A 19,734-nucleotide genomic window follows, 5' to 3' on the forward strand; every position below is an offset into this window, starting at 1 on the left:
TACAACCAAATAAGACATGCAACCCACTAGTCGACCTTCTAGTCACCTTACAACCCGCATGATTAGTGTCTATGTAGATAGTTAATGACATGTCCTTAGGTGATGGAGTAAACACTAGACCAAGATTAATAGTGCCTATAAGATACCGCAGCAACCTTTTACATGCCAACCAATGTTGTTGCTTAGGATAGGATAGAAATTGACTTAACTTGTTGACTACAAAAGCTATATCCGGCTGGGTGTAAGTCAAATATTGAAGGGAACCAACAATAGTTTTGTAAAAAGATGAATCAGAAAACATCTCACCCTCATCAGTCAAGGACATGCTCGAGGTCATTGGTGTTCCACACGGTTTACAATCTTGCATTGCTACTGATAAAATATATTCTCTATTCTCCTTATTTATCTTGTATTTTATCTATCTTGTACTTTATCTTTATCTTATTTCTTTCTTCATTAGGTTTATTTGTATTTTTCTTTGTTGTAATCTAGTCTTATAAAATAGGAATGTAATCTCTAAAATCTAGGAGAATTCTTTGGAGAATTCTTAGGAAACTCTTGTATAAATATTTTTCATTCGTATTAATAAAACATATATGAATACCGCTTCCCTTCCTCCTTTTCTACATGGTATCAGAGCCTCGTTAATAGGCTGATACACTAAACTCTAGTGGCTTCATTGCACAGCCATTTTTTGTTCTTCCAAAGTGCCTTCATGGCATTGTTCAAGTCAGAACTCCTCTGTCCGGCCATCATCTTGCAGCGCCACCACCACCATTAGGTTCGCCATCTCCAGATCGACCAACCCCAGAAAAATCATCGGCAATTGGAACCCCACGCACCGACTGACGTGCCGCCGTTCAAGCTCGCTCCAACTCCACATGCCGACGCGTGAAGGAGCGTCCGCAGCCCTTTCGTCTCCGGCTGCTCCAAATCTAATCTCCAACGTCTCTCTAGCCCATCCCTAGTGTCAAAATCTTCCGTTGCTGAATGCTTCCGTTGCTGTCAGTTTGCTTCTTCCGTTGCTGGTGTCAAACTGCCTGTTGCTGTCTTATTTTTTCTTTCTACCAATACTGGTGCTGAGTGTTCACCATGACAGACACTTTTGAGACAAAGAACAGTGCTTCATCTAACATGCCAATGGGGAGTTTGTCTAACAATGACCTTCCAGGGTTACATCAGTCTTATAGGCTTGATGGAAGGAACTACTTACAATGGGTGCAGCTTGTGCGGACTTTCTTGAAAGGAAGAGGCAAGATGGCCCATCTGACCGAGCCTAGTCCAGATGCTAAAGACCCTAATTTTGCTACATGGGAAGTAGAGGATTCCTTGATAATATCTTGGTTATGGGGCTCAATGCACCCTGAGGTAAGTAAAAATTGCATGTTCTTGTCTATGGCTAAGGAGATTTGGGATACTGCAAAGTGTACTTATTCTAAAGTGCAAGATGCCTCGGTTATTTTTGATGTCAAGATGAAAATAAGTGGTACTAAACAGGGTTCTCTAACTGTCACCGAGTACTATAATAAAATGAATGGATATTGGTTTTTGGATCATTATCAAGATATCAAGATGAAATGTGGTGAAGATGCAGCCACCATAACTGCAATATTTGAAAGAGATAGGGTAGTTGAATTTTTAGCAGGCCTTAATGTTGATTTTGATCTAGTAAGGGTGCAGGTCCTAGGGAAAGACAAAATTCCTTCTTTAAATGAAGTCTTTGCTATTGTTCGTAGTGAGGAGTATAGGAGAATTGCTATGCTAAATGAGACTTCGCTTGAGGGATCTGCAATGGCAACTAACAAGAAAGATGCTTCTCGGTTTAGGTCACAACAAGGTGGGAATGTTTTTAATCCTAAAGCTCAAAATAAAGATGGTTTATGGTGTTCTTTTTGTAAGAAACCCAGGCAAACCAAGGAGACCTGTTTTAGACTCCATGGGAAAGAAGTGATACTGAATAAGGTAGGAGGAATGAAGAATCTTCAGAATTTTCAACCCCGACAACAAGTTCAAGCCTATCAAGCTGCCAAAGAGGAAGAGATTGCATTGGAGAAGACAGATTCAGTTACAATTGATTCATCTATCATGATCGAACAGCTTAATGCTGAAGAAATCAGCAAGCTTAAAAGCTTCCTAAAGACTATTCAAGGTGGTTCTTGTTCCATGGCCCAAACAGGTATTTGCTTGAATTTTGAATTTAGCATTGTCTCACATACTATTAGGAATAATCTATGGATTCTAGATTCGGGGCTACTGATCATATGGCCTTTGATATAAATGTCTTCGATTCCTTTACCCCACTAAGTAGCTCCAAAAAGATAACGGTGGCCAATGATAATACAATTCCTATAGCTGGACATGGTAATGTAAATCTTAATTTCTCATTGCCTAGGCAACATGTTCTTCATGTCCCAAATCTTTCTAGCAACTTGATTTATGTTCATAAGCTAACCAAGGATCTAAATTGTCGCGTTGTCTTTTTCCCAAACAAATGTGAATTTCAGGCTCTGGACACGGGGAAGAAGATTGGAGTTGGTGAGGAATGGAATGGGTTGTATTTTCTGAAGACATGCAGTGCTGATCTTAAGGGGGAGATACCTTTAGCCTACTCTTCTCAACCAACTTCAGCTTCTTTGATTCCTATTCAACCAACTGTTTCAATTCATGACTTTTGGCTTCAACATTGTCGTTTAGGGCACCCTGCCATTGGTACTATGCAGTTTATGTTTCCAACTATGCTTAGAAATTTGGACATTTCTAATCTTCATTGTGATGTGTGTGAACTTTCTAAACATCATAGAGTTTCATATCTTGTGAGTAACAATTTATCTTCTCTTCCATTTACTTTGATTCATTCGGATGTGTGGGGACCATCTAAAATTCCTAATTGTTCTGGGGCTAGGTGGTTTATTACCTTTATTGATGATTGTACAAGAACAACTTGGGTTTATCTTTTAAAGAATAAGGCTGCTATTAGTTCTATCTTGCCTATTTTCTATAAGATGATATCTACTCAATTTGGGTCTCAAATTAAAAAATTCCGAACTGATAATGCAAGAGACTACTTCAATCATCACTTGCATAACTTCTTCCAGCAAGAAGATATAATTCATGAGTCTTCATGTGTTGATACTCCTCAACATAATGGTGTAGCAGAAAGAAAAATGAGACATTTGCTCAATGTTACTAGAGCTCTCTTACTACATCATTCTTTCCCTAAGTTTTTCTGGGGGGAGGCAGTTTTGACTGCTTCCTACCTAATTAACCGAGTTCCTTCTACTCTTCTAAAACACCAAAGCCCAATTCAATGCTTATCCACCTATTTTCCAATAGTGTTTTCTCATACTCCTCTTCCTTTGAGAGTCTTTGGTTATGTTGCTTTTGTCCATGTATCCAAACATCATAAGGATAAACTGGACCCTCGAGCCCTCAAATGTGTGTTTCTTGGTTATTCGCCCACTCAAAAAGGGTATAAGTGTTACCACCCTACTACTAGAAAATTTTATGTGACCAAAGATGTTACATTTGTTGAAAATCAGTCATTCTTTGGTCCTCCTAGTGCTGATATTCAAGATACAAATATATCTTGGGCTGATATAAATAATGATCTTCCCATTTTGGAAACCTCTCATGATTTGCAGATTCATGCTCCATCTAACTCTTCCTTAGATGAACAGAACAGCTGGAACCTCCAGAAGAACAGTTACCATCCACTCCAATTCGATTCAAAGGATCTCCCTATGTATTTAAGAGAAGAACACAACAGCAGCCCATTCTAGAATCTCTTCCAGCACCAATTTCCTCTCCTAATCCAGGTAATGAAACCTCATGTTGTTGTCCCTCTAATTCTCAGCCCAATTCTGCCACATCTAATTCACTACCTGCATCAATTACTAATGACCTTGATCTACCAATTTCCCTTCGCAAAGGGAGCAGAAGTTGCACCCAACACCCTTTGGCCAATTATATGTCCTATCACCGCTTATCTCCAAATCATAAGGCTTTTCTGACTTCCTTAGACACAATTCCTATTCCTAAGACAGTTAATGAGGCTTTCCAAGATCAGAATTGGGTTCAAGCAATGCAGGAGGAGATGAGGGCCTTAGAAAAAAATCAGACATGGAACATTGTCCCTAAGCCAAAGGGAGTCAAGCCCGTAGGTTGCCGATGGGTTTTTAACCTCAAATATAATGCAGATGGGTCCCTAGAAAGGTATAAGGCAAGGCTAGTTGCTAAGGGATATACACAAACTTATGGTATTGATTACTTAGAAACTTTTGCTTCGGTAGCCAAAATGTCAACTATGTGTATCCTATTAGCCCTGGCAGCGCACTATGGCTGGAAGTTGCACCAATTTGATGTAAAGAATGCCTTTTTGCATGGAGATTTAGAGGAAAAGGTGTTCATGGAACCTCACCCCGGCTTTGATAAAGGATTGCCCGGACAAGTATGCAAATTAAGAAAAGCTCTTTATGGCCTTAAACAATCTCCTCGGGCCTGGTTTGATCGTTTTTCTAAAGCCATAAGGCATATGGGTTATTCTCAAAGTAGGGGTGATCATACTCTTTTCTTTAAGCATTCTTGTGGGGGAAGGGTAACAGCTCTTTTGGTTTATGTGGATGATATTATTGTCACTGGAAATGACTATGAGGAGCAGGTACAACTTAAGGATAATCTGTCCAAGACTTTTGAAATTAAAGATCTTGGCATTTTGAAGTATTTTTTGGGTATAAAGGTAGCTTATTCTAAAGCAAGTATCTTCTTATCCCAAAGAAAATATATTCTTGATCTATTGCATGAGACAGGTTTGCTAGGTGGCAAAGGTGCAAGTACTCCAGTGGAATTTAATGTTAAACTATGTGATCAAGGTAAACCGGTGGATAAAGGGAGGTATCAACGATTGGTCGGCAGACTAATCTACTTATCTCACACCAGACCAGATATTGCCTTCGCAGTAAGTTTGGTTAGTCAGTTCATGCACTGTCCTATAAAAGATCATATGCAAGCTGTACGACGAATTCTGTACTATTTAAAAACAACTCCAGGTAAAGGAATTTTATTTAAAGCTGGGACAGATTTGGATATCACAGGATACACTGATGCCGACTATGGAGGGTCTTTGGTTGATAGACGTTCTACCACAGGTTATTGTGTCTTCTTAGGTGGAAATTTGGTTTCTTGGAGGAGTAAAAAGCAAGGGGTAGTAGCGCAATCAAGTGTAGAAGCCGAATTTTGGGCATTAGCAATGGGCCTATGTGAGTTGCTGTGGTTGCGAATTATTTTGGAAGATTTGAGGATTTTCAGCCATGGGCCAATCAAATTGTGTTGTGATAATAAGTCAGCTATAAGTATAGCACATAATCATGTGCAGCATGATCGCACCAAACATGTGGAGATAGATAAACATTTTATTAAGGAAAAATTGGAAGCCGGATTGATTTGCATTTTGTATGTGTCTTCGGAAGAACAGTTGACTGATTGTTTGACCAAAGGACTACCTCCTAAACAGTTTGAAGACTTGGTATGCAAGCTAGGGATGGTTGATATCCATTCCCCAGCTTGAAGGGGAGTGATAAAATATATTCTCTATTCTCCTTATTTATCTTGTATTTTATCTATCTTGTACTTTATCTTTATCTTATTTCTTTCTTGATTAGGTTTGTTTGTATTTTTCTTTGTTGTAATCTAGTCCTATAAAATAGGAATGTAATCTCTAAAATCTAGGAGAATTCTTTGGAGAATTCTTAGAAAACTCTTGTATAAATATTTTTCATTCGTATCAATAAAACATATAGGAATACCCCTTCCCTTCCTCCTTTTCTACAGCTACCTTTTTCAATAAGTCCAGTGTGTACATAGATTGTGTAAGATATATACCAGTGGAATTTCGATATGCTTCAAACCCTAGGAAGTAATTAACTGACCCTAGAGTTTTAAGAGCAAAATGTGTGTCTAAATCATGTATACACCCTTGAAGAGCTAAAGAATCCGAACCAGTTACGAGGATGTCATCAACATACACCAAAACAAATAGCACATACTTAGAAGTTCTCTTAATGAAAAGTGAAGCATCAGAAACTGCTTTCCTGAAACCCCAATCTTGTAAGGCAGATCTCAACTTTCTGTACCAAGCTATAGGGGCTTGTTTAAGCCCGTAAAGGGACTTTTTCAATCTACATACATGTGTGGGAATTCTGAATTAACAAACTCTTCTCACTAAGTCATAAAAACTACTTCATTTAGGTCACCATTTAAGAAAGTATTATTGACATCAATTTGTTGAATGTCCCAACCAAATGTGATAGCTAAGGAGAATAAAACCCTGATGGTTGGAGCCTTTACAACTGTTGTAGCCCAGAAACTACGACAATAGAATTTGTAGTGTAGGAAAGATGGAGCCGAGGTAGAGCAAGGTGGACAGCTGGCAGGAGTTTGCTGGTGGAGATGGGCATTGGGTAGCTCCAATCCCTGGCTGGGGTCGTAGATGGTCTCCTGTGGGCACCTTCAATATTGGACCCCTGTGTGCTTGGGGCATATCTGTGCTCACAGGAACAAGTTAGGAGGCACGCGAGGGAATGCCCTCCGATGCTTAAGTCAGTACAAGTAGGAAATAAGTGTAATAGACAAGTAAAGCATACTATCATTGAATATAGAACAGTCGTACCTTCCCGGCGAGAAAGGGTCAATCTCGACATGGTTACAAGTAACCGGGGATGGACCTGCACGTTGGTAGCAATGATACTTAATTCTTATATGAGCTTGGCATTTTTTCATTCTCTTTCCGACTTGCCTGCATTAGGGGATCTAGGTTCGGCCCGAGTTCAATAACTGGATATCCACCGAACATTCCAAGTCTGCCAAGAGGCTTGGCACTAGATCTACCATGGAGTCAAGGTTAGCCTGAGGGCTTTGCACCGGACTCTGATAAAGGATCCAAGTTAGCCTGTGGGGATGGCATCGGAATGCGCCGGGAATCCATATTGAACATTCGTCCTTGCTGCCACTTTTCTCCTTTGACTTACTTCTCAAACTCATCTACCACAGGGGATTTGTGTTCGGCCTGATGTTCGTTGTTGAATTTCCATCGAATGTTCCAAGTTTGCCGGGAGGCTTTGCACCGGATCGACCAAGGAGTCAAGGTTAGCTCGTAGGCTTAGCACTGAACTCACACAAGGGATCCAGGTTAGCCTGCGAGCATGGCATCAGAACACATCTGGGAATCCAGGAAGGTTCGAGGCCATGGCGCCAGATCACAGCTGAGTGGGCCCGTTTGAGAAGGTCGTGTCGAGCCCCATTTCTTCCACGTCGTTCCTTCGAGTTCGTCCGACACAAGGAATCTAGCTTAGACCCGAGGCATGTCTTTGAATTGCCACCGGTCGTTCCAAGTTTACCGGGAGGCTTTGCACCGAATCGACCAAGGAGTCAAGGTTAGCTCATAGGCTTAGCACCAGACTCACGCAAGGGATCTAGGTTAGCCAGCGGGCATGGCATCGGAACACATCCGAGAATTTAGGCGAGTCCAGGGTCTTAGCACCAAATTACAATTCATCGAATCGAACTTCTTAGGATGTGAGCTTACCTTTACCTTTGTTGGCCTATTGCCGTTATACCAGGTAGCTCTGTCATTCTTCCGCGTTGTGTTCAGGTCGTGACACCTGCACTAGGTCTTACAGCAAATACACAAAGAGTATTATCTGTGAAATAATTTATATGGTTAGGCATACCTCGCCCATTTTCACATCAAGAATTCCTTGATGGGAATATTCGAGGCATGGATATGCGTTGGAGTGGATAGTCGTATCAATATTTTGTTGTGGCGGTTCGACATGTCTTGCCTACGTCCGCAACAAGAGAATACTTGTATTGATATTTTGTTTTGGCGGTTTGGCACGCCTTGCCTATGTCCGCGACAAGAGAATACTTGTATTGATATTTTTTTTTAGCGGTTCGGCATGCCTTGCCTACGTCCGCGATTAGGGAATACTTGCGTCGATATTTTGTTTCGGCGGTTCAGCATGCTTGGCCTACATCCGCAATTAGGGAATACTTGCGTCGATATTTTGTTTCGGCAGTTCGGCATGCCTGGCCTACATCCGCAACTTGAGGATACTTGCATTGACATTTTGTTTCGACGGTTCAGCATGCCTGGCCTACATCCGCAATGAAAGAATGCTTGTACCAACATTCTGCTTTTGTGGTCTCATCTTCATTTGGGCCCATTCAAGGTCGTCCGATGTGAGGGATCTAGGTTAGACTCGACATTACCCGTCGAATTTCTATCGGTCATTCCAAGTTTGCCGAGAGGCTTTGCGCCAAATCCACTAAGGAGTCAAGGTTAGCACCTTAGCTTAGCACCGAACTCAAGCAAGGGATCCAAGTTAGCCTGCGAGCATGGCATCAGAATGCATCCAGGAATCTGCCGGGGGGGGGGGGGGGGGTCCGTGGTCTTAGTGCCAATTAGCCATTTGTTAGGCCGAACCTTTTAGGACTTGAACTTTTCCTTACCTTAACTGATATGCCTCCACTAAATTTGGAAGTATCACTATCCATCCTATCTTCTTGCCATAGTTCCTGTATCACATTTCCTGATAGCTATATATATGCACAGGGGATTTACAGGGTTCGACTTATAAGATTGCCTTCATCCACAAGAACACAAGGGGGTGTATTCTCTTATTCATTTCGAGAAGGTTACAGTATTTGACAAAACTTAAAAAGGAAATACCATTCATTACAAAATTGGCAGGTACTCCTCGAGATGTACTGCCTCTGACGTTCTGCTCCTTGTCCCTTCTAGCAACATCTCTGATAAGAATGGTCGAGGAGAATATTTTCGAATGCTTCATTTCTAATTTCCTCAAGCTCATTTATTTGAAGCTTTTTGTTGAGGCATTCTTCAGTCAAATTTACTAGGAGGATCACTGGCCCAAAGTAAGTTTATCATGTCTACCCGTAGGTTGGGGGCTTCCATAGTAGCGTTCTCGAAGCAATTAGAATATTGTCTCAGGTAAAGTAGCTCTTCTAGAAACTGTCTTCGTGACTTCTGTTGAGAGCTATGGCTAGGCTACAATCTGCGATGACACCAGCAATCTAGTTCAGAGCTTGACATGCAGCAGCACGGTTGCCAAGGCAAATAGCCGCAAAAGGCTAAGACTTAACACTGATCAATGCAACAGCACTATGATGTTTCACCGCCATTTCATGTCTTCCATGCTGAAAGGCTCCATTCCCTTTATCCTTGCGGCAAGAGCTATGGCTAGGCTACAATCTGCGATGGCACCAGCAATCTAGTTTAGAGCTTGACATGCAGCAGAACGGTTGCCAAGGCAAATAGCCGCAAAAGGCTAAGACTTAACACTGATCGATGCAGTAGCACTATGATGTTTCACCGCCTCTTCATGTCTTCCATGCTGAAAGGCTTCGTTCCTTTTATCCTTGCGGTGTAAAAGTTCACGACTTGTTACAACAAATGGAATCGATGACTCCTCATTACTGCTTCCATACTTTGCTTCAGAGGATCTCAATAGCTTTTGCTTCTTTGAAAAATCGAGAACCACCTCAAGCCTTCCTAATTGGAGATAGGACTTGGATATCAAACGCCACTGCCACAGCCTTATAATTGATTTATTGCACTTGGGTTCATAATCAACTTTGTTGTTATCATCGACTCTGAAACGTGAGAAGAGCCTTTCCCTCTAAAGGTTCAATATTGGGTCGTCCTCGGTGCCCTAGTTGCTGATGATCATACATCGCGGACTTTAAGTTGGCTTCTCACTCTTTCTTGGGGTTATATTCTCGACAAATCCTGTAATGGCTGATTGTCTTTCGTGTCCACTTGAGTTTCTCGACTATCTCGTCCTTAGTTGCATGCTCGTAGGGGAACACTCAAATGACACCGACTCGTGTTTCTTGAAGACCCTCAACGGGCCGGTATAGGTAATGATTCAGAAGAAGCGATCGTGATTCTCTTGCTTGCAATGCAAATGAATTCCCTTTAACAATCTTGTTATGCTTTGAACGCATCGTGGTCTTTCCCTAATTACCCGCGTTTACTGAGCAAAACGATTGCTGACGCCCAATCAAGGGCTGTGGGGTGATTGCGGTCACTGGAGGACTTCGTCTTAGGGCCGCTGAAGGTTTTTTGCAAGCTCGTACGCGACCTCTAATAGCTTCATACTAGGGAACCCAATCAACGAGTAAGCCCCCCAAGCGGGGTGTATTGATTCTTCTTGTATTGCCCAACTAATATCTAACATTGGCAAACTTGGTTGTCTTCCTCGTAGATTTTAGCTTCTTGTCAGTTTCCCACAAATAGTGCCAATTGTTGTAGTCTGGAAACCATGACAATAGAATTTGTAGTGTAGGAAAGCTGGAGCTGAGGCAAAATGAGGTGGACAGTTGGCAGAAGTCTGCTGGTGGAGATGGGCGTTGGGTAGGTCCAGTCTCCGATATCCTGGTTGGGGTCGTAGATGGTCTCCTGTGGGCACCTTCGGGATCGCTCGAGATCAGACTCTTGTGTGCTTGGACATATATGCGCTCATAGGAACAAGTTAGGAGGCACATGAGGATTCCTCACCTGCATATGCCCTTCGATGCTTAAGTCAGTACAAGTAGGAAAGAAGTGTAATAGACAAGTAAAGCATGCTATCATTGAATATAGAACAATCGTACCTTCCCAACGAGAAAGGGTCAATCTCGACATGGTTACAAGTAAACGGGGATGGACCTGCACGTTAGTAGCAATCGGACGGGCTTAAGAAGAATCCCCCCCCTCCCCCCGGAGGGCCGGTTAACCTAGAGGGCCCTCTGGGAGAAGGTGGGCCTTACAACGGGCTGTCAAAATAGGTTCCTGGCCTCTCATTGGCCTGCCGGGTAAAGCCCTAGGTTGGCAAAGGATGCCCCTAAACGTTGCCAACTACATGCCTAATGTATAAGTAACCAATTGTACTCATGCAATGCACATGTGTTTAAAGTGAAGAGCTATTAAGGGGTGGCATGGGCCAAGCCCAAGTCGTGGGCCCATTGGGCACCTAAGATGGCTTGACAGCCATATACATGACATACGCATGTGTAGAGTGCTTTTTTGAGGGACAAGGTCATGGAGGTGGGGTCCACTATGCACTTGGAAGGCCCATCTCACTACTTGAACATGTGAGTGCATTATAAAGCGCTAACCCACAGTCATATCTCTGGCCACATTGCAAGCATGTAGGTCATTTATATATATATATATATATATATAAACTCACTGGTGATATTAATACAGAACTTAGGAAAACATGGGGCAAAAGGGAGCTTGCTGGAAGAGGCAGGGTAGGAGCAAGTCTCGCCGAGAAACCTTAGCGAGAGGTCTTCCCGAGAGACCTCGCCAAGAGGGGACACAGCAAGGAGGGCCATCACCGGAAGAAAACCAGGTGGCTACCAAGGGGGAGAAGTTGCGGAGAGAAAAGGCCACCGCCACCAAGAGGGCAGTAACCCTCTCCAAGAGGGTTGCTACTGTTGCCAAGAGATCTTCAAGCTCTCCGAGAGAGGCTATCATGGGCGCGTCCATTGCTGGGGGTTACTACCCCTTGTCGAGAGGAAACCATTTTGAGGAGAGCCATCTTCGAGAGAGGGGATCGTCTCCGAGAGAGAAGAAGCGTCTCCGAGAGAGGAAAGCCTCTCGGAGAAGGAAGAAGGTAGGGAATTCCAAAGGCTCCTTGATGCCATTTTCTTGTCGAGAAAGAGAGCTTGGGTTTCTGGAAGCAACCTTTCTCCTTAACCATTTGACTTAGCTTTTATACCGTTATTTTCCTTGGACCAATTTGCCCCTCTAGCTTAGGCTATTTACCCTTTTTCCATTAGCTTGGTTCTTTAGTTATTTGACCACAATTTCTTCTTGAAAAATGCGTCTCGGCTTGGGACCATTTTTGGGATTCACTCGCCTTGGGCTTATTAACCAAAATATCCCTAGGTGTCTAATGACCAAAATACCCCTAGGTGGACGCTTGGGAATTCTATGGTACATCAACAATGGGACTAAAAGTCTCAATATAATCAATTCCAGGATTTTGAAGGAAACCCTTAGCTACTAACTGAGCCTTATACTTAAGAATAGACCCATCAAGTTTGTAAACACAAAATACCCACTTGTGGTTAATCAAATTCATCTCAGAAGAAAATGGAACCAGATCCCAGGTTTGATTTCTTTGAAGAGCTGAATACTCAACATTCATAGCACTAACCCACTTAGGGTCTAAGAAAGCCTCTTGAATAGAATTGGGTTCAGAAGAACTCACTAGGGTATGAGATGAGGAAACAAGAAGATGTTTAGACTTGGATCTAGTAATCATAGGGTGAACTAAAGGGGCAGGAGCAGCTTTGGGTCTTGACGATTTTGACAAAGAAGAAGGTTGACTAGTACAATTAGGTAATAAGCATTCTATAGTTTTAGGTAAAGAAGGTTCAGTAGATGAATCACAGGATACAGAGAGATCATTAGGAGTTGGGATAGAGGGTTGTGCTACCCGAGGGTTTGAAGAATCGATAGGAAAAGAAGGAATAGCATGAAAAACAGAAGTAGACTGACCAGTAGAGCTTAATTAAGGGGAATGTGAGGATGTGTTAGAACACAAATGAGGGAAGGGAAATTCTTCTGAATTAAAATGAACATGTCTTGACACATAGATCCTTCACGAAGGAGGCAAACACTGATATCTAGCTTGAACATGGCTATAACAAAGAAATACGCATTTGGTAGAATGAAATTGAAATTTATGCTTGTTATAGGGTCGTAAAAAAGGAAAACAAACACATCCAAAGGGTTGCGATTGCATGTAATTAGGTTGTTTATTGTAGAGAGCTTCAAATGGAGACTTAAATTTTAGGGTTGAGGCTGGTATTATGGTGTATATAGTAGTTATAAATGCTTATACCCAAAATTTCAAGGGCATGTGAGCATGGGCTAATAGAGTAAGACCCATCTCGGCTATATGTCTTTGTTTTCATTCTGCTACACCATTTTGTTGGTGTGTATGAGGGCAAGTGAAATGAGGTTGAATGCCACAGGAGGTCAGATAGGGTTAAAAGGCCTTAAATTCATCACCATTGTCAGTTTGAAGGGCCTTGAGTGTAGACTAGTATTGTAGTTCAGCAAATTTATGAAAGGTTTTGAAAATGGCTAAGACATCAGATTTCAGTTTCAATGGATATGACCATGTATATCTAGTGCAAGCATCAACAAAGATTATGTGATACCTATGCCCCTCAGTAGAAAGAACTGGAGCATGACTCCATAAATCCGAATAGACTAATTCTAAAGGAGCATTTGCAGTAATTTAACAATTTGCAAAAGGAAGTTCATGTATTTTTCCTACTTTACAAGAATCACAAAAGAAAAGGCTCAAACTAGAACAAGGAACACCAATTTTATTCAATACCAACTAAAGTACACGAAATGAAGGATGCCCTAGCTTGGCATGCCACTATTGACAAATTTTATGAACATTTGAAGATACATGAAAGGAAAACAAAGAGGACAAATCTTGTCCTTTATATTTATTTGAAGAAATAACATTGGTAGAACTAGAAGGAGCAACTAGTGTCCTTGATTCAACAGAGAAAATAGCTTGAGTACATTTAAGGAGGGGTGTTGTCCCAATCTATTATGCCACTGTTGATAGTCACTAGTGCTTTGAGCAACATTTACAACAATTGACAGCTCATGACTAAATAAGTTTTGTCTATTACATGCACTTTGTTTATGACATGTATTCAAAGAAGAAAAAGTAGAAGTAACAGATAAAGGCTCTAGGGATTGGGCATAATGTTGTTGACAGTAGACCAAGATGTTGGAAGAAGCCGATAGAACCCATCCTTAAAGTGTCCCTGGAGCAGCACCAGTCTGGTAACTTGGTCCTTAATCAAACAAATATCCGAGTGAAACTCAGCCACAACATTATGATCACGAATTAATTGAGAAACACTAAGTAAATTTTTCTTCATACTTGGAACATGAAGAACATTATACTTGGAACATGAAGAACATTAGGAACTGAAAGAATTGAAGTAGGTTTGAGTACACAAATGACTAGTACCGACATGAGTAATAAGTAGCTTCTTACCATTGCCTATAGCAACTTTGTCTCCATCATTGTGAGTATGTAAGGATAAATTGCTCAGATTTGAGCTAATGTCATTGGTTGCCCCTAAATCAACAAACCAAGAGAATTCTGAAAATGAACATTGAGCAACAAAGTTATCAGAAGAATAAGGTTTAAGGTGATTCCCATAGTGAGAACCTAATATAGAACCCATCTCACTCATGTAGGCTCCATTAGAATCACTAAAGGAGGCCATATAAGCTCTGGAATTATACTGAGACGATATTCTCTTAGTGGATGAGACAATAGGAGAGAATAATAAAATTGAACTATGCAGAAACACCTTAGAATCCAAAAATTTTAAATTAAGTAGGTCAAAAATCAAATATGTGAAATGTAATTTGAATAGAAACACAAGTGTGGATGATATTCTTGTGAGACCATGAGAGAAAGTTATCCCAAGAAAGTATCAATTTCAAATCTTAAATCAATTGTTCAAAAAGAATGAGAGATTATAGAGGATGTTACTCATAGAATTAAGGTAGGATGGTTAAATTGGAGAAGTGTGTCCATCATTTTATGCGATAGCAAAATCCCTTTAAAGTTTAAAGAGAAGTTTTATCAAATGACTACAATATTCCATTTGTTATATGCCTCAAAATGTTGAGTAGTTAAGTACTAACATGAGCAAAAAATGAGTGTAGCTAAGATAAGCTATTACGATAGGTATATGGCCATACCAAAAAAAGACAACAAAAAAAAAAAAATGATCTTATGAACCTACTGAAGATAAGTTGCAAGAGTCACAAATTAAGATAAGAAACTATTAAAGAAAAGATTAGTTAAAGCCTACTGAAGATAAGATGAAAGAGTAAAAAATTAAGAAGATTTGATTATGCGAGAAAAAGAACAATAGAAGCACCTATTAGGTGATTTGGCCATAAGCAATATAGATGATCTAGAATTTTACTAGTGCCTGTGCCTAATTTGCTAATGGGAAAAGTTTGAGTACAACTCACCTCGTACTACTTGAGCTAATATTGATTCACATGAGACCATGGATGTCACAGAAATGAGGTGACAAGATGATCGCACTCCTAATTTAGTGAGAATTAGGAAGTTGTAATCAGTTTTCTAGAGGAAAACAGAGAGAAGGAAGAGATAAGAGAGAGATAACGAGAAGAATTTAGAAGAGAGAGACAGAGAGATGTAGGGAGGAATTTAGAAAATTGATATTCATTCCAATTGTCGTTCCAAGAGAGACTTGGAAGGTGATATACTCGGTGGGATAGGCGCTGCCACAAGGGATTCCCTTCGATCCAACGGCTGCAACAATATAATTTGTCCTATTCAAGCCCCTTTACACGTGGCAATCTATGGCTAAAAAACAGCTAACAACTATTCTGGAAATTACAGTAATAACTAGTAAATCCAAACAGTAAATAAGCTATGAATTACAGCAAAATAAAAATGACTGTTAATAGGAAGTGCTATCGTGACAATTTCCCCTCCCTTAACCGATTTCTTGTCCTTAAGAAATGTTAAGGAGGCTGGCAGCCCTCGGAAACTGCTTTAGGAGGTCCGGGAGGTACTCCCAAGTGTTGTAATCCGACGAACTGTCTTGGCATTTGACCAAAACTTGAATCAAGGGAGCCCCGTGCTTGTATATCACCCTTCTTTCAATAATAGCCTTTGGTTCCACCGGTTTGTTAGTAAGTTTAGGAAGTATAGGTAAGGCAATACTCACTAGTTCTGCTCCCATGGAACTCTTTAGAAGGGACACATGAAATACTGAATGGATTTGGGACCTGGCTGATAGCCTTAGACGGTATGCCACTCTTCCTACCTTAGCCTCTATGGGAAAAGGCCTAAAATACTTGGGACTAAGCTTAGTTACCTTTCCATGAGCAAGACTTTAAATGCGGGTACCTTAGCCTCAAGTATACCTCGTCCCCTACAGCAAACTCCCTTTCACTCCTTCTCCTATTAGTTGTTTGTTTCATTCGATTTTAGGCAGTAGCTAGTTCCTGCTTCAACTGTTGTGATATCCTTCTTCATTGTTGTAGATAGTCATCCACTGTTGCTACATTAGAGCCTCCTTCCACGGCTAGTAGGATAGGCAGTTTGTATCCAAATAGGGCCTCGAAGGGGGACATGTTGATAAAAGAATGGTGGTTGGTGTTATACCACCATTGAGCCAAAAATAACCACCTATGCCACTCCTTAGGCTGTAAAAGGCAATTACACCTTAGATAGGTCTCCAAGCTTTGGTTCACTCTCTCAGTCTGCCCATCTGATTGAGGATGGTATGTTGTAGACATGCTTAGTTTAGTTCCAAAGGCCCTCATGAGTTCCTACCACATTGAACTAGTGAAAATTTTGTCCCGATCTGAAACAATGTACTTAGGAGTCCCTGTTGAAATATAAAAAATAGAAGAAGGTATTGCAGAAGCAATGGTAAAGTCTCAATGTTATGTTAGACAAAGAGATAGAAAAAAGAAAAATGTGAGAAGAAGAAAACTAGAATTGGGAGAAAAATAACTTCTTCTTATTGAAATAAAAGCTTGCATTAAAACTCACACTACCACAAAGGATAGAAAAGAAGTCCTATTTATATAGGACTTGAATACATAGCATTAACCAAATAAAACTGAAAAGCTATAAATAAAACTTTAAATGTAGGATGTTTTGCATTCCAAAAATGAATGCCAAACTTCAGTTACAAATGGAAAATATAATAGAAAATATAATAATGGAGACAAATGAAAAAACAAAAAATTAAACCAACTTTAATTAAAGAAAAATATCACAAATCTCAACACTCCTTGAGATTTTTCTTTGTTAAGCCCAACTTGTAGCGTAAAAATTCAAATTGACCACACGGTAAAGCTTTTGTGAGGATGTCAGCAAGCTGAAATTTTGAATTGCAATAAGTGAGCTTGATCTCGCCTTCTTTCTCTGCTTCCCTCAACAAATGAAACTTAACTTTAATGTGTTTTGTTTTACCATGTTGTACTGGATTGGAGGCGATAGCAATAGCAGATTTGTTATCACAAAACAATTCCGTAGGCTCCTTTTGTTCATATCCTAAATCACCAAGCAATTTGCGAAGCCATATTGCTTGATTTGCAGCACCTGCTGCTGAAATATATTCAGCTTCAACGGTGGATTGAGCCACAACTTCTTGCTTCTTTGAGTTCCAAGAAAAAACCCCAATGCCAAGAGAAAAAATATAACTAGAAGTGCTTTTAGAATCATCAACACAACCAGCCCAATCACTATCAGCATATCCAATCAATTTCAAGTCACCAATGGACTCAAACCAAATTCCAAAATCAAGAGTACCCTTTAAGTATCTAAGCACCCTTTTAGCAATACCAAAATGAACTTCACTAGGAGAATTCATATATCTTGAGAGCATACTTGCAGCAAACATTAAATCCAGCCTGGATGTCGTCAAATATAGCAAACTTCCTACCAAACTTCTAAAAATTGTAGGATTGGAGAGTTTCTCACCATTCAAAAAGAATGCATTGTCAACCATGTTCCTTGCTATCTCCACTCCTTGTGGGTCATAAATAGTACAAACACGATCTTTGAAAAACAAAGAAAATTTGCTATGCATCAACTGAGCAATACTAAGCAAGTTTTGAGATAATCTTGGAACAAATAAAACATTAGAGATTTTCTTTTCACCTTGGTTAGTATGCATGATGAGATTACCTTTACCTTTAGCTAGTACCATCTCTCCATGTCCAAGGACCACCTTTGTCCTTATAGATTTGTCAATCTGGCTAAAAAGACTGATATTTTTAGCCATGTGGGTGGTGCAGCAACTGTCAATAAGCTATGAGTTTATATCTGTTTCAACAACATGAGAAGCCATAAACAAGAAAGTTGTTTCTTGCTTTTGATCATCTGCATGATTAGCTTGTTGTGGGGGCTGTTGGGATGATTGGTTTTGCTTGGCACGGCAAAACTTTTCAGTATGACCATTCTTATCACAATAATCACAATGGTAGACTTGCTTGTTTTTGTACCAGCAATTTTCCTCAGCATGATTGGTCTTTTTGCAGAAACGACAAGGAGGAAATTTTCCCCTTCTTGATACTCCTCCTTTTCCCTTGCTCCCTTGATCTTCGGTTGCCTTTCTATCATCCCTTGCAATAGGTTTCTTGCCTTTGAATTTGGCATTAAAGGCATCTTCAACATGCTCCTCATTACGGATTGCATCCCTTTGCTCTTAGGCTTGTAATTTGCTAATTAACTCAGCTATAGAGAGAGTAGTCAAGTCATAGGACTCCTCTATGGCTAAGATCTTCGACTCAAATCTATCAAGGACACTTACCATTATTTTTTCCACAACCCTTTGATTTGGAAAATCTTCACCAGCTAATCTGATTTGGTTCACAACAGTCATCACTTTGGTAGTGTACTCCTTCAGTGTCTAAATCCTTCATCTTCAGCATCTCAAACTCTTTTTTGAGAGTTATAATTTAACAGCCTTCACCCTTGTGCTTCCTTCAAACTCCTCTTTCAACTTATCCCAAGCTTTCTTGGCTGTGTCACAATCAATAATCCTTGCAAAAATAGGATTTGATAAAGCAGCATGAATACAAGATAAAGCCTTAGGCTTCTTTGATTTCTCCTCCTCATGCTGTCTTATTTGATTCAAAGTTGGATTTGCTCCCAATGGTGGAGGATCAGCATCATTCAAAACAGATTGCCAAAGGCCAAGTGCTTTGAGATAGGATTGCATTTTAACAACCCAAAATTGGTAGTTGTCACCATTAAATTGTGGAGGAGTGGAAACACCAAAATTAGAAGACATGTTGTAAAGTACAAAAGTGGAATTCTCTTCTCTCAAACAAAATCACATCCCTTTAGGCTCTAATACCACTGTTGAAATATAAGAAATAGAAGAAGGTATTGCGGAAGCAATGGTAAAGTCTCAATGTTATGTTAGACAAAGAGATAGAAAAAAGAAAAATGTGAGAAGAAGAAAACCAGAATTGGGAGAAAAATAACTTCTTTTTATTGAAATGAAAGCTTGCATTAAAACTCACACTACTGCAAAGGATAGAAATGAAGTCCTATTTATATAGGACTTGAATACATAGCATTAACCAAATAAAACTGAAAAGCTATAAATAAAACTTTAAATGTAGGATGTTTTGCATTCCAAAAATGAATGCCAAACTTCAGTTACAAATGGAAAATATAATAGAAAATATAATAATGGAGACATAAATGAAAAAACAAAAAATTAAATCAACTTTAATTAAAGAAAAATATCACAAATCTCAACAGTCCCATCCAGCTTAACCACTTGGTCTAAGAAGACCCTAGCCACTTCTTGAGACGTATAAGGGTGAGTCAACCCTATAAAATGAGCAAATTTTGTAAACCAGTTCACTACCACCAATATACTGTCTTTCCCCTCTAATTTGGGTAACCCTTCCACAAAATCTATGGACACACTTAACCAAGCTTGGCTGTGAATAGGCAGTGGTTGTAATAACCTCGGGTAGGCTATCGTTTCTGACTTACACCTCTTGCAGGTGTCACAAGCCATCACAAACCTCTTAACTTCTGTTCTCATTCCCAGCCAATGAAAGAGTTGCCTCACTCTCAAGTAAGTGTTTTGCACTCC

General features: G+C 40.2%; 1 protein-coding gene across 1 annotated transcript in view; it reads right to left on the reverse strand.

The window, feature by feature from the left end:
• Nucleotides 1-19,734, reverse strand: part of LOC127794996 (E3 ubiquitin-protein ligase BRE1-like 2) — a 66,771-nt gene that overhangs the window by 38,732 nt on the left and 8,305 nt on the right. The window lies entirely within an intron of this gene.

The sequence above is a fragment of the Diospyros lotus genome, chromosome 2, assembly GCF_014633365.1.
Source record: "Diospyros lotus cultivar Yz01 chromosome 2, ASM1463336v1, whole genome shotgun sequence".
NCBI classification, from domain to species: Eukaryota; Viridiplantae; Streptophyta; class Magnoliopsida; order Ericales; family Ebenaceae; genus Diospyros; species Diospyros lotus.